Source organism: Pristiophorus japonicus, chromosome 19 (genome assembly GCF_044704955.1).
Source record: "Pristiophorus japonicus isolate sPriJap1 chromosome 19, sPriJap1.hap1, whole genome shotgun sequence".
Lineage (NCBI taxonomy): Eukaryota > Metazoa > Chordata > Chondrichthyes > Pristiophoridae > Pristiophorus > Pristiophorus japonicus.
In genome coordinates this window covers 51,761,500-51,777,032 of record NC_091995.1, presented here as the reverse complement: position 1 = coordinate 51,777,032, position 15,533 = coordinate 51,761,500, and the positions used below count along the sequence as shown (strand labels likewise).

The 15,533-nt window shown below is 43.8% G+C and overlaps 1 pseudogene; it reads right to left on the bottom strand.

Moving 5' to 3' along the window:
- LOC139230222 (zinc-binding protein A33-like) overlaps nt 1-15,533 on the bottom strand; it is an 853,736-nt pseudogene that overhangs the window by 720,811 nt on the left and 117,392 nt on the right.

Here is a 15,533-nt window from a genome sequence, read left to right as displayed (position 1 = left end):
CGTCAGTAACACATGTAGTTATCTGTTGAAACAGCCGGCTGTTCCCCACAACTGATTAGTTCTGTAAATAATCCCCTGTGCATTTTATTCTTTCAGTGTTAAGGTCCTGACTGAACTGCCATTTTTTCCCCAAGCTATGAATATACAACGTTTGCTCATAATTTATATGAACGATTTAGATTTTGGAATCAAAAGCTCAATTTCTAAATTTGCGGACGACAACGCATTCTGTGAGGAGATAGTAACTGCTGAGAGAGACTGCAACAAATTACAAGAACACATCATAAATGTGTAGCGGTCATTTAATTGCCAAATTAATTTTAACAGATAAGTGTGAGATTTCACATTTGGGTAAGAAAAATTAGGAGGTGAAATATTGCTTGGAAAATAAGAATATAAATGGGGTAGTTGAACAAAGGGGTCTGGGAGTATAAATGCACAAATCACTAAAAGTTGTGCGGCAGGACAATACTGCCATAATAAAAGCAAACCAAGCACTCTGGTTTATTTTTAGCGGGATAGAATTGAAAACAAGGGGAAGTTATGCTAAACTTGTATGGAACCTTGATTAGACAAGACTTGGAGTACTCTGCACATCTTTGGTCATCATATCTTAAAAAAGAATATAGCAGCACTGGAGAGTGTGCAAAAAAATACAAGGATAATACAAGAACTGCGAAGTTATTCACATCAGGAAATGATGAACAGGCTGGGTCTCCTTCTACTTGTGTTTGCGAACAGAGGGCTTTGAAATTAGGAAAGGTTTTGATCGAGTGAGAGGCGAATAATATGGAGGCATTTAAGGGAAATCTAGATAAGCATATGAGGGAGAAAGGTATGGAGGGTTTCGCTGATAGACCTATATCAGGAAGAATGAGAGGAGTTTTGACTGGAGCCGAAACGCCAGCATGGATTACTTCGACCGAATGGACGATTTCTGTGCTGTATATTTTATGTAATTCTGTGTAAACCCGGAGTTCAGATCTCAAGTCAGCATTAAAGATAAGGCAAAACTAAGAAGTGAAGTCACAATGGAAATTAACTTAAAGTCAACAAAACGGGATGTGGACTGACTCCATTGCTTGTGAGGCAATATATTGGTCTACATATCTGGGTTCCTTCCACTAAAGTTGCCTTCTTTGATCTGCAACTGGAGAGATGAAATTAGCCGACTACATCGGGTCTCAGTCCATATCCATTCACTTTAAAACTAGGCTGTTCTCTTCACTAAACATCATTTTTTCCAACTAAGGCATAAAAATGCAAAGAAATCCCATCAGATTTGATGTTTCTTCTTGCACAGACTATCAGGTCTGCACAGTAAATATCATCACTGGCGTGGCGATTTTTCATAATAGCAACAATAGAATTCTAGCAATGATGCAGTTTGGTTAATATATAATCATATTTTCCCTTCCTATTTGAAAACATGCAATGTAAAACTCAAAAAAAAAATAATTTTGTTACAGCATCACAGCAAACAAATTACGTGAATCTTTCCCAACATGCACAATTTATCATCATCATAGGCAATCCCTCGGAATCGAGGAAGACGTGCTTCAACTCTAAAAGTGAGTCCTCAGCTGGCTGAACAATCCAACAGGAGATCCACAGTCACTGTCACAGGTGGGACAGATAGACGTTGAGGGAAAGGGTGGGTGGGACTGGTTTGCCGCAAGCTCTTTCCGCTGCCTGCGCTTGGTTTCTGCATGCACTCTGTGATGAGTCTTGAGGTGCTCAGCCCCCTCCCAGCTGCACTTCCTCCACTTAGGGCAGTCTTTGGCCAGGGACTCCTAGGTGTCAGTGGAGATGTTGCACTTTTGCAGGGAGGCTTTGAGGGTGTCCTTGTAATGTTTCCTCTGTCCACCTTTGGCTCATTTGCCATGAAGGAGTTCCGAGTACAGCGTTTGCTTTGGAAGTCTCGTGTCTGGCCTGTCCAGCGGAGCTAATCAAGTGTCGTCAGTGCTTCAATGCTGGGGATGTTGGCCTGGTCGAGGACGCTAACGTTGCTGTGTCTGTCCTCCCAGGGGATTTGCAGAATCTTGCAGAGACATCGCTGGCGATACTTCTCCAGCGACTTGAGGTTTCTACTATACATGGTCCATGTCTCTGAGCCATACAGGTGGACGGTTATTACTACAGCCCTGTAGACCAGCTTGGTGGCAGATTTGAGGGCCTGGTCTTCGAACACTTTTTTCCTCAGTGGCCAAAGGCTGCACTGGCACACTGGAGGCGGTGTTGAATCTCGTTGTCAATGTCTGTACTTGCTGATAAGAGGCTCCGCAGGTATGGGAAATGGGCCATGTTGTCCAGCTCAGGCTGTAGATCTTGATGATTGGGGGGCAGTGCTGTGCGGCAAGGACAGGCTGGTGGAGGACCTGTGTATTACGGATTTTTAGTGTAAGGCCCATCTTTCGTATGCCTCAGTAAATAAGTTGACTGTGACTTGGAGTTCAGCCTCTCTATGTGTGCAGACAGAGGTGCCGTCCACGTACTGTAGCTCGATGACAAAGTCTGGGGTGGACTTGGACCCGACCTGGAGACAGTGAAGGTTAAACATTGTTCCCACTGGTTCTGTAGTTTAGTTTCACTCCACCGGGGAGCTTGTTGACTGTGAGGTGGAGCATGGCAGCGAGGCAAATTGAGAAGAAGGTTGGGGTGATGAGGCAGCCCTGTTTCACCCCGGTCCGGATGTGGATTGGGTCTGCGATGGATCCATTGGTAAGGATCACGGCCTGCATGTCATCGTGGAGCAGGCAGAGGATGGTGACAAAATGTTCGGGGCATCCGAAATGGAGGAGGACCTCCATAGACCCTCGCGGTTGACAATGTCAAAGACCTTTGTAAGGTCGAAGAAGGCCATAAGGGCTGGCGCTGCTCGCTGCATTTTTCCTGCAGCTGTCGCACTGTAAAAATCATTTTATGAGGGGCCGCTAATATCATTTCAAAGAGAGAAGCGGAGAAGATTTCCAAAAATAATGGAAGGGAGCTGAGACAATTGTAATGGCTGAAATCGCTGCCCTCACTGGGATCAGCGATCTCACTTCCAGTTGGCATTGTTAATTTCGGGAACACGTTTGGAAAGTTTATTTAAATAGCATTCTAGTAACACAAAGTGGACAATCTAACTTTTCTCTTCAAAACTGTGAGCTCTTCCCGCCATCCGCCAAACACCCCCTCACAACCCCAGTGTCTGCTGCTGTGAGAATCGCAATCCCTTTGGAAAACAATCTGAATGTACATCATAATTTTAATATAAATCGCAGTAAAATTCATCGTTGACCAAATGGTGAAATATCCAAAAAGGTGATGAGCATTAGGGGCATGTTCCATATTTCTAAAATAACTCGGCTTCAGGCAGGGCGATGTGCCATTGATCCGACGGGTGTTACCGGGTCCCGCTCCAAATTCTGGCAACACAACCGGCAGGAAGATTCCCTTTTGCCTTCCAAATCCTTAGAATTTGATGGCCATAATTTCCCATAGCCCTTCCCAACGCCAACTGAGATGTTTGTACACATTTATCTTCCTCGCACTTGGTATATATCAGGCCAATCCCGTTTTCCATCCTCTCCTTCCAGCGCCTGTTGTTGCTGAAATCCAACATCTCAGCATATGCCCGGGGCTGCTCAGCTGTATACTACTGACTAGATCACTTCCTGTGTGTATCTGTGCCTTTCAGGAATCAAGGGATCTGGGAATTGGACTAGACAGTGGAGTTGAGGTTGAAAATCAGCGTCAGCCCTACTCGTGCTCCTAATACATTTGTTCTTATGTTCTAATAGATTCAATTTTGTTGGAAACCAACAACATCACGTTCTACAGAAAGTCTGACACTATTCTGATGTGGACATATCTGACCATTCCAGAATTCCCTACTATACCCCAGTGTGGGCACACCATCACCATGGATTTCAGAGGTCCAAGAACCAGCACATTGAGGTGGTTCTCAAATTTGTGTGATGGAGGAAAGTGGGTGATAAGGAATGAGCCGTCTGCTTTACATCTCTCCTGGTTTTTATTTCTATTGACTTCAATTGAATTAAGAATTGGGAGAAATGCAAAACCTGCTGCCGATTTGCTATCACCCGTTTTACACCATCACAGCAAGTCAAAATCTGCAACAATATCCATTTCTGTTCCGATGTGTTCACGCAGTCAGTAATTACAATTATCATTCCATTAAAGCCAATGATAAGGGGGAATCGGACGGGGTGTATAATAGGTGAGTTGGATATCCCCCGGTTTACAGCATTGCTCAAAGCTAATATTACACCCAGTCTGACTTCAGTTTACATTGCGTGGATTTTTGCTTTTAGTTATGAAAACAGACCGTAGTATTCTTTTAAAACTCACTTGACTTTCGTTTACATTGAAATCAAAGGAAAAGAAAGTCCAGGGCTGTGTAAACAGGCGGCTGATCACTAAAAGCCGGTTTCTGTCCGGCAGCAAAACTGAAAATTCACTCCCAGTGAAGTCTATGAGAAGTACAATCGCCTGGGGTGCAACACTGGTCTGTTCACTTCCAACAATGCAAATTAATATTTACCCAAAGTCTCGTCTACAAAATGAAGAGATACTCCATCGTGACCTGTGGCACCACCCCTGTTCGGTACATTCCTACTCTGGGTGTCCACGAGGCTCGGTGGTCAAATTAGCAGTGAAGTTGTTTACCACCACAGTATATAACCTCACAGTTCGTCATATCCCGCAATCCTCCATCACCATCCAGCCAGGAGGCCAACACGTGTTTAATGCTGAGTTTTGAGAAATGTGCATCAGGAACACCATCCGCATTTGATGAAAAACAAATGTGTTACTTTGTTCCTGGGATGTGGGTGACGCTGGCAAGAACACATGTATTACCCAGTCCTCGTTTCCCCAAAAAGCAGTTATGGGCAGTGATTTCAATCAGGGTTGTTTCAACTTTGGGCATTCGCTAAAAAATGGGCAAAGTTGAATTGACCGCCCATTTTGCGCTCGCCCGATTCCCCGACCATTGACTCCAGTGGATGGACAATGAGCAACGGTGTATAAAGGATGGATAATTTGACAGCATCCATTTTACACAATGGCCCAAAGTTAAAATGAACCCCAATGTGCGTGTTAATGCGAGCAGACTGATTATTACACTGTGAATCCTCACATGATTAGATTACAGAGCCTTATCAATCAGACTATTTGTAGTAAAGGCATCAAGTCTACGACAACGCGATAGAGTGAACAGTGGTGAAGACAGATTTATGAAATATCGGGAGAGCTGTATAACAGATCACGGATCCGCTTTGGCCTGTTTCACACTATCGGCACACTAACATTAACCACCTATGTGTTCTCTGAATCGGTGGTGACGATCTTTGCAACTGTGTGGATATAAACTGATGCATCTGGAGAAAATCACTTCATGCCACCTCAGTTTATTGTTTCCTTGAACTAAATACCATAAATTAGACAGTGTGTCCCCATACTGTAATCGCGTTGCCAGGATTTTCCCGTTTAAACACTGTGAAAAAAGCGAGGATTGAGCGACAGCAACGGAAATAGACAAATCGGTGTGATTCTACACACGCTGCTCATCCCAGTCTTACATCTACAGTCAGTCACTTTCACTTATTTTCTCTTGCAGCTAATTTATTGACGATTGTGATTCTCTCCCGGGGAAAGTTAGGTCTCTCCAAATTCATCACTCGCTATCTGATCGCCATGGCAATCGCGGATCTCCTGGTCATGATATTTGACGTGATACTGTATGCGATCAATTATATTTATTTCCCATATTCATTCCTGAACTATACTTCCAGCTGCAGAATCAATCTCTCTCTGATTCATTGTGTCATTGACTGCTCTGTCTGGTTCACAGTGACTTTCAACTTTGATCGCTTTGTAGCCATTTGTTGCCGGAATTTGAGAATTAAATATTGGACCGAAATAACTGCAGCTGTCGTTGTACTGACAGTTTGTGGACTGAGCTTTTTAGAAAATGTTCCCATTTATTTTATATATGAACCCCGGGAAATAATTCACAATACCTGGTGGTTCTGTACTTTTCAGTTCAGCTTCTATACCTCTCCTGCCTGGATGGCCTATCACCGGTTGGACAGCATTTTAACCCCATTTGCTCCATTTGTTTTGGTTTTTCTCCTCAATGTTTTGAACATCAGACATGTTTTAGCAGCTGTTATTCTGCGCGGGATAATGCAAGGCAGCAATGGTGAGAATCACAATGTTCCGGAGATGAGGAATGGAAGGAAGTCGATCATCTATCTCTCAGAGCAGCTGAAGGCATTCAAGGAGGAGATCCGGAGGGTTCAGGCCAAATATGTGCCGTTGAAGAAAAAGGGTGGGACTAAGACTAGAGCCCTCTGGATGTCTAGGATCATACAGGGTAACATAAAGAAAAAAAAGGGAAGCTTACGACAGATAACAGAGGCCTTGAACATCATTTACCAGTCCTCTTTGCATATGGGCATGGTGCCAGAGGATTGGAGGACTGCTAACGTGGTACCCTTGATAAGAAGGGAGCAAGGGATATGCCGAGTAATTATAGGCCTGTCAGCCTAACTTCAGTGTGGGAAAAGTATTGGAAAAAATCCTGAAAGACAGGATAAATCCACATTTGGAAAGGTAAGGATTAATTAGGAACAGTTAGCACGGATTTGTTAAAGGAAGATCGTGTTTGACTAATCTGATTGAATTTTTTGAGGAGGTAACCAGGAGAGTCGATGACGGTCGTGCATATAATGTAGTGTACATGGACTTTAGCAAAGCTTTTGATAAGGTCCTGCATGGTAGACTGGTCACAAAGGTTAAAGCCCATGGGATCCAGGGCAAAGTGGATAATTGGTTCCAAAATTGGCTTAGAGGTAGGAAGCAAATTGTAATGGTTGATGGATGCTTTTATGAATGCAAGAATATTTCCAATTGGGTTCCGCAGGGCTCAGTACTGGGTCCCTTGCTTTTTGTGGTACATATCAATTATCTAAATTTGAATATAGGGAGTATGATTAAGAAGTTTGCAGATGACACTGAAATTGGCTGTGTGGTTGATAATGAAGAGGAAAGTCCTGGACTTCAGGAGGATAGTAATCTACTGGTGAGGTGGGCAGAGTAATGGCAAATGGAATTTAATTTGGAGAAGTTTGAGGTAATGCACTCTGGGAGGGCTAACAAGGAAAGGATATACACACTAAACAGTAGGGCATTTGGAAGGATAGATGAATAGAGGGACCTTGGAGTGCTTGTCCACAGATCCCTGAAAGTAGCAGATCAGGTGGATAAGGTAGTTAAAAAGACACATGGAATGCTTGCCATTATTGGCTGAGGCAAATAATACAAGAGCAGGAGGTTATGTTTAAATTGTATAATATTCTGGTTAGGCCACAACTGGTGTACTGTGTGAAGTTCTGGTCGCCGTATTATAGGAAGGACATGATTGCACTAGAGAGGGTGCAGAGGAGATTTACTAGAATGCTGGCCGGAATGGAGAATCTTAGCTATGAGGAGAGATTGGATAGTCTGGGTTTTTTCTCATTGGAACAGAGGAGATTGAGAGGAGACCTCATTGAGGTGTACAAAATTTTAAGGGGCCTGGATATAGTGGATAGCCGCGGCCTATTTCCTTTGGTGCAGGGGTCAATTACGAGCATGCATAGTTTAAGGTGATTGATGGTGGGTTCAGAGGGGATTTGAGGGAAGGCTTCTTCAAGCAGAGGGTTGTGAAGGTCTGGAACTCACTACCTGAGAGGGTGGTGGATGCAGAAAGCCTCACCACAATTAAAAGCTGCTTGGATGGGCACTTAAAGTGCCGTAACATGCAGGGTTATGGACCTGGAGCTGGAAAGTGGGACTGGACTGGATAACCTCTTGTTGGCTGGCACAGATACGATGGTAAGTACTGCATTGAATCGAATATGGTCAAGGTGATTTCCTGGACTAGTTTTCATCGCCTGGATGGGGCGGAGAGGAATTTTCCCAGATTTCTTTCCGCAATTGGCGTGGTTTTAATCTTTTTTGCCTCTCCCAGGTGATCACATGGCTCCGGTTGGGGTGGAGTGTTGAATGCTTTGGTGCAAGCAGTGTCGTAGTTGTGTGGGGCTAACTGGTTGGGCTGGGTGCGTTGTACCTGTCCGCCATTGTTCATTGTTCATAGGTTTATATGTAACCTTCAGAACTGCTGTCCGAGGGCCATGTGGCTCTTTGTCAGGCGGCATGGACATGATGGGCCAAAATGTCCTCCTTCTGCACTGTAGATTTCTATGATTCTATACCGAGGGCTTTATATAGCAGAATCTCTAGAGGACTTTTCACTTTCCAGGGATGAAATAAAAATTGATGTTGGGGTTAAGCAAAGAGAGATCATGAACAATTCTTGGCAAGTAAACTCAAGGAAAACCCAAAGATGTTTTATAAATACATTACGAGCAAGAGGATAACTAAAGAAAGGGTGGGATCTATTAGAGACGATGAGTGTAATCTGTGTGTGGAGGCAGAAGATGTCGGTATGGTTCTCAATGAATACTTTGCGTATGTTTTCACAAAAGAGAGGGGTGATACAGACACTGCTATCGAGGTGGAGTGTGAAATATTAAATGAAATAAACAAAGTTTGAGACGAGATATTAAGGGGTTAGGCAGCTTTGAATGTGGATAACCCAGGCCTAGATGAAATGTATCCCAGGCTGTTAAGCGAAGCAAAATATGAAATAGCAGAGGTTTTGGCAATCATTTTACAATGCTCTTTGGATTCAGGTGTGGTGGGAAAATTAATGGAAAAAATCCTGAAGATAGGATAGGATGAATATTCAAAAAGACACGGATTAGTCACGGACAGTCAGCAAGGATTTGTTCAGTGAAGTTCGTGTCTGACTAACTTGATTGAATTTTTTGAGAAGCTAAACAGGAGGGTCGATGGGCAGTGCATATGATGCAGTGTATATGGATTTCAACAAAGCTTTGGATAAGTTCCCACATGGCAGACAAGTCACGAAAGTATAAGCCCATGGGATCCAGGGCAAAGTGGTAAGTTGGATCCAAAATTGGATCAAAGGCAGGAAGCAAAGAGTAATGGTTGATGGGTGTTTTTGTGACTGGAAGGCTGTTTCCAGCGGGGTTCCGCAAGGTTCAGTACTAGGTCCCTTGCTTTTTTTGGTAAACATCAATGATCTAGATGAATATAGGGGCTCTATTAAGAAGTTTGCAGATGATACTAAAATCGGCTGTGTAATTGATAATGAAGAAGAAAGCGGCAGACTGCAGGAAGATATCAATTAACTGGTCAGGTGGGCAGGACAATGGCAAATGGAATTTAATCCAGAGAAGTGTGAGGTAATGCATTTCGGGCGGGTTAACAAGGAACGGGAATAAACATTAAATGGCAGGATACTGAGAAGTGTAGTGAAACAAAGGACATTGAAATGCATGTCCATAGATCGCTGAAGGTAGTCGGCCAGGTAGATACTGGCCCAGGAATTGCGGCCTCCCTGGGCCCGTACAAAGTTTCTAAGGACCTGGGAAGATATCAGAAAAGCCAGTTTTCAGCACACCATGCTCATGTGCTGACAACTGGCTATGCCGATCTGTCAAGCTGGAGCTTGACAGATGATCTGCATCTCGGGAGCGAGGACATGTGCTCGGGCAAGATTGCGGTATTTACCCATATCTTGCTCAGCAAATGTCCTCAAAAATCTTGCGCCTGAAAAAGCAGGCACATAACCTACAGGTGTAAGTGTTTAAAAACATACACTTAAAATTTAAATAAATAAACACATTTTATTGTTAAAAACTCTGCCCACTAAGGGAAGTTTATTTTTAACCCGAATTTCAAAGCTTTTTTAAAAATCGGAAAAATATTGTTTTGTTCTTAGGCATTTATTAACTTTAATTTCAATTAATTTTAATTATGAGTTCTGTTTTTTATGTTTTATTAGTGTGTTTGTTTTTTTATTAATAGCAATGAGAACTCTTAGATACAGACGGGAGCGCGCTTCACAGCACGGGAAGAGAAGGCATCCCCAATGGAATCGCAGTCTCCTTCCAGACCAGCAGTAAGTTCGTAGAAATGTTTCAGGTCGGAGGCAATAGCTCGCAGGATGCCTCCGACCGCAATTTCCAGGCCAAGGTGGTGACGAAGGTGTACGGAATGCTTGCCTTTATTAGCAGAGGCATAGAATATAAGAGCAGGGGGGTTATGCTTGAACTGTATAAAACACTGGTTACGCCACAGCTGGAGAACTGCGTGCAGTTCTAGTCACTGCATTGCAGGAAGGACGATATTGCACTGGAGAGGGTACAGACGAGATTTACAATTGATGTTAACAAATATAATGTGATTGGGATTACAGAGACGTGGCTCCAGGATGATCAGGACTGGGAACTCAACATCCAGGGGTATTTAACATTCAGGAAGGATAGGATAGACTGGGTGTTGTGTAATGAGAGAGGATTAATTAGCAATCTCATTGTGCGAGGCCCCTTGGGGAAGAGTGACCATAATATGGTGGAATTCTGCATTAGGATGGAGAATGAAACAGTAAATTCAGAGACCATGGTCCAGAACTTAAAGAAGGGTAACTTTGAAGGTATGAGGCATGAATTGGCTAGGATAGATTGGCGAATGATACTTAAGGGGTTGACTGTGGATGGGCAATGGCAGACATTTAGAGACCGCATGGATGAATTACAACAATTGTACATTCCTGTCTGGCGTAAAAATAAAAAAGGGAAGGTGGCTCAACCGTGGCTATCTAGGGAATTCAGGGATAGTATTAAATCCAAGGAAGTGGCATACAAATTGGCCAGAAATAGCAGCGAACCTGGGGATTGGGAGAAATTTAGAACTCAGCAGAGGAGGACAAAGGGTTTGATTAGGGCAGGGAAAATGGAGTACGAGAAGAAGCTTGCAGGGAACATTAAGACGGATTGCAAAAGTTTCCATAGATATGCAAAGAGAAAAAGGTTAGTAAAGACAAACGTAGGTCCCCTGCAGTCAGAATCAGGGGAAGTCATAACGGGGAACAAAGAAATGGCAGACCAATTGAACAAGTAATTTGGTTCGGTATTCACTAAGGAGGACACAAACAACCTTCCGGATATAAAAGGGGTCAGAGTGTCTAGTAAGGAAGAGAAACTGAGGGAAATCCTTATTAGTTGGGAAATTGTGTTGGGGAAATTGATGGAATTGAAGGCCGATAAATCCCCAGGGCCTGATGGACTGCATCCCAGAGTACTTAAGGAGGTGGCCTTGAAAATAGCGGATGCATTGACAGTCATTTTCCAACATTCCATTGACTCTGGATCAGTTCCTATCGAGTGGAGGGTAGCCAATGTAATCCCACTTTTTAAAAAAGGAGGGAGAGAGAAAACAGGGAATTATAGACCGGTCAGCCTGACCTCAGTAGTGGGTAAAATGATGGAATCAATTATTAAGGATGTCATAGCAGCGCATTTGGAAAGAGGTGACATGATCGGTCCAAGTCAGCATGGATTTGTGAAAGGGAAATCATGCTTGACAAATCTTCTGGAATTTTTTGAGGATGTTTCCAGTAGAGTGGACAAGGGAGAACCAGTTGATGTGGTATATTTAGACTTTCAGAAGGCTTTCGACAAAGTCCCACACAAGAGATTAATGTACAAAGTTAAAGGACATGGGATTGGGGGTAGTGTACTGACATAGATTGAGAACTGGTTGTCAGACAGGAAACAAAGAGTAGGAGTAAATGGGTACTTTTCAGAATGGCAGGCAGTGACTAGTGGGGTACCGCAAGGTTCTGTGCTGGGGCCCCAGCTGTTTACACTGTACATTAATGATTTAGACAAGGCGATTAAATGTAGTATCTCCAAATTTGCGGATGACACTAAGTTGGGTGGCAGTGTGAGCTGCGAGGAGGATGCTATGAGGCTGCAGAGTGACTTGGATAGGTTAGGTGAGTGGGCAAATGCATGGCAGATGAAGTATAATATGAATAAATGTGAGGTTATCCACTTTGGTGGTAAAAACAGAGAGACAGACTATTATCTGAATGGTGACAGATTAGGAAAAGGCGAGGTGCAACGAGACCTGGGTGTCATGGTACATCAGTCATTGGAGGTTGGCATACAGGTACAGCAGGCGGTTAAGAAAGAAAAAGGCATGTTGGCCTTCATAGCGAGGGGATTTGAGTACAGGGGCAGGGAGGTGTTACTACAGTTGTACAGGGCCTTGGTGAGGCCATACCTGGAGTATTGCGTACAGTTTTGGTCTCCTAACCTGAGGAAGGACATTCTTGCTATTGAGGGAGTGCAGCGAAGGTTCACCAGAATGATTCCCGGGATGGTGGGATGACCTATCAAGAAAGACTGGATCAACTGCGCTTGTATTCACTGGAGTTCAGAAGAATGAGAGGGGACCTCATAGAAACGTTTAAAATTCTGACGGGTTTAGACAGGTTAGATGCAGGAAGAAAGTTCCCAATGTTGGGAAGTCCAAAACCAGGGGTCACAGTCTAAGGATAAGTGGTAAGCCATTTAGGACCGAGACGAGGAGGAACTTCTTCACCCAGAGAGTGGTGAACCTGTGGAATTCTGTCCCTCAGAAAGTTGTTCAGGCCAATTCACTAAATATATTCAAAAAGGAGTTAGATGAAGTCCTTACTACTAGGGGGATCAAGGGTTATGACGAGAAAGCAGGAATGCGGTACGGGAAGTTGCATGTTCAGCCATGAACTCATTGAATGGCGGTGCAGGCTAGAAGGGCCGAATGGCCTACTCCTGCAAATATTTTCTATGTTTCTATGTTACAAGGATGTTGTCGAGACTGGAGAATCTTAGCTATGAGGGCAGATTGAATAGGCTGTGTTTGTTTTCCTTGGATCAGAGGAGGCTGAGGGGAGACCTCATTGAGGTGTATCAAATTATGAGGGGCCTAGATATAGTGGATAGATGAGACCTATTTCCTTCACAGAGGGGTCAACAACAAGGGGTCATAAATTTAAAATAATTGGTAGAGGTTTGGTGGGGGGGGGGGGCGACGGTTAAGAGGAAATTTTTCATGCACAGGATTGTTGGGGTCTGGAACTCACTGCCTGAAAGTGTCGTAGAGGCAGAAACCCTTACCACATTTAAAAATTACATGGATGGGCACTTGAAATGCTATAACCTGCAGGGCTATGGACCTACAGTTGGAATGTAGGACTAGGCTGGATAGTCTCTTGTTCGCCAGCATGGACACGATAGGCCGAAATGGCCTGCTTCCATGCTGTAAACTTCAATGATTGTATGAACTAACTGATCATCACTCTGGTACTTTTGTAATGTCGTGGACCCTAGCTCTTAAATATTACATCTGTGTACAAATGACCGTCTTGGATTTTTTGCAGACGGATTACACAGATCCTTTCACCATTATGGAAAAAACATGATATCTGCCTCAGCGGCTCAGTACCTGCACCAACACCTTTATTGATGCAGTGCCCCAGACTAAATACAAAGAGGAGTTAATGAACTCGGTTAAAAGTCCCTTCACTCTAATTATTAACTGAATGAAATATTGATGTGAGAGGGTACAGAGGAGATTTACGAGGATGTTGCCGGGTCTGGAGAACCTTAGCTATGCGGACTGATTGGACAGGCTGGATTTGTTTTCCTTGCAACAGAGATTGAGGGGAGACCTCATTGAGGTGTATACAATTATGAGGGGCCTAGATACAGTGAATAGTTTCATGGCTGACTAGAACCCACATTGGTTCACAATCTTATTTTCACAAAAGGGAGCAAATTGCACAATAACGGGTTGATTTTTAATTGAAAAGAAATCCCGTTCGATACTGGGCGAGTGATCAGCTCCAACACACATCAGCCCCCCGGTGGAAGTGTGGATCTACCCCGAGGATTCACAATGTAGACTCAGAATGTCTTGCTTCTCAGAAGGGGCGAAAGACAATCTGTACGTCTTTCGCACCATGCCAGATTTCACGGAAATTGGACGCCTGTATCACCTGTCATTCACTATCGCCCGTTTCGAGTTACTGGCAAAGTTCAATCTCGTCCCCAAGTTTGTGTTCGCAAAATATTCCACGACACAAAACTTTATCAGCGGTGTAAATCTCTTCATAGTATCAATTTCCTCTCATTGAACACGTCAGAAGCTATTGAGGAACAGGAGTGACACAGTGTGGGGTTTGCACTCCGTGCGTTGCCCGACGAAGCTGGGTTGGGACAGACGCTTTTGCAGACACGGGACAATTTTAATGTGCCTCGCCTGGTGGGTAGGTCACGGAATCGGTGGAATATCGGGTTTATAACCCGCTTGGTATTACTCTCAGTTTACTTTAATGGAGAGGTTTGTTTTAAATAAGGCGTGAAACCTACATTGCGCCCGATTAGAGCAGTTTCCCGATGGGCGTGTCAGGGTGAAGCCCAGACTCTGAGGGGCACTCCCAATTTCGCATCAGGGACTCGCATCGACCCCAAAGATCCGTGGTAAATGTCGCTTTAGAAATTCCCTTTCCTGTGGACCCTTAAAAACAAAGGCATTTCGCCGCATTCTTATTTTTTGTTTCTTTCAGGTGAAGTTTTATTCATTAAATTGTTATTTCCTGAACCAGCAATGAAAATGTAATGGTCGCTCTGAGAACACCTTCTCTGGGATAGTTCAGCTTATGTCAAGATTTCTTTCCACTTCACCTCATCTGGGAGTAAAAGTATTTTTGATTCAGGCGAATGATTAATCCTCGTCTCAATATTAAATTGAGACAAGCCTTTAGCAGCAGTATGTGTCCCGCAGGGCAGAAATGCAAAACGAATTATTTTCACTGTTGACAATAATGTAAAACTGATGATATTAGACAGCCCATTATAAACCTCGCCCGATTTTCATGTTGACTGTCTTCCATGGAACGGAAAAGCGCGATTGTGAATAATGTGCTGCCGATCCGATATCGCCTATTTAATACTATTGCAAACAGTTAAAAATTCCACAAATTAGTGAAGAAAATAAAAAGCATGTGGTAAAAATTGGAGCTCGTGTCCGTTTTACAAGCACAAGGAATGCCAATTTCAGAGAGACATGTCCTGCGTCCAATCAGCAACAGAGTTAGCGGCACTGCCGTATTTTCATAGTCAGCTGCTCAGGCATCCAGTGCGCCGGCCTAAAACAGGCGGGAGGCCTGGTACATATGTAGATGCAGGCTGAACGTCTGTTTCAGGACCCCTGCACTAAATTGGACACAATGTCAGGAGCAGGCTCTGGACTTTCTCTGCGGGTGATCCTTCATCGGTCGCAGCGACCTCGGCGTCAACAACAACAACAACAACTTACATTTCTACAGCGAGTTTAAATCAGTAAAACATCCCAAGGCGCTACACAGGAGCGACTGTCAGACAACATTTGACACCAAGCTGGGAAACAAAATATTGGGACAGGGCACCAAAAGCATGGTCAACAGGTAGGTTTTTAGGGGAGTCATAAAGGAGGAGAGGGAGAGGTGTAACATAGAAATATAGAAACATAGAAAATAGGTGCAGGAGCAGGCCATTCGGCCCTTTGAGCCTGCACCACCA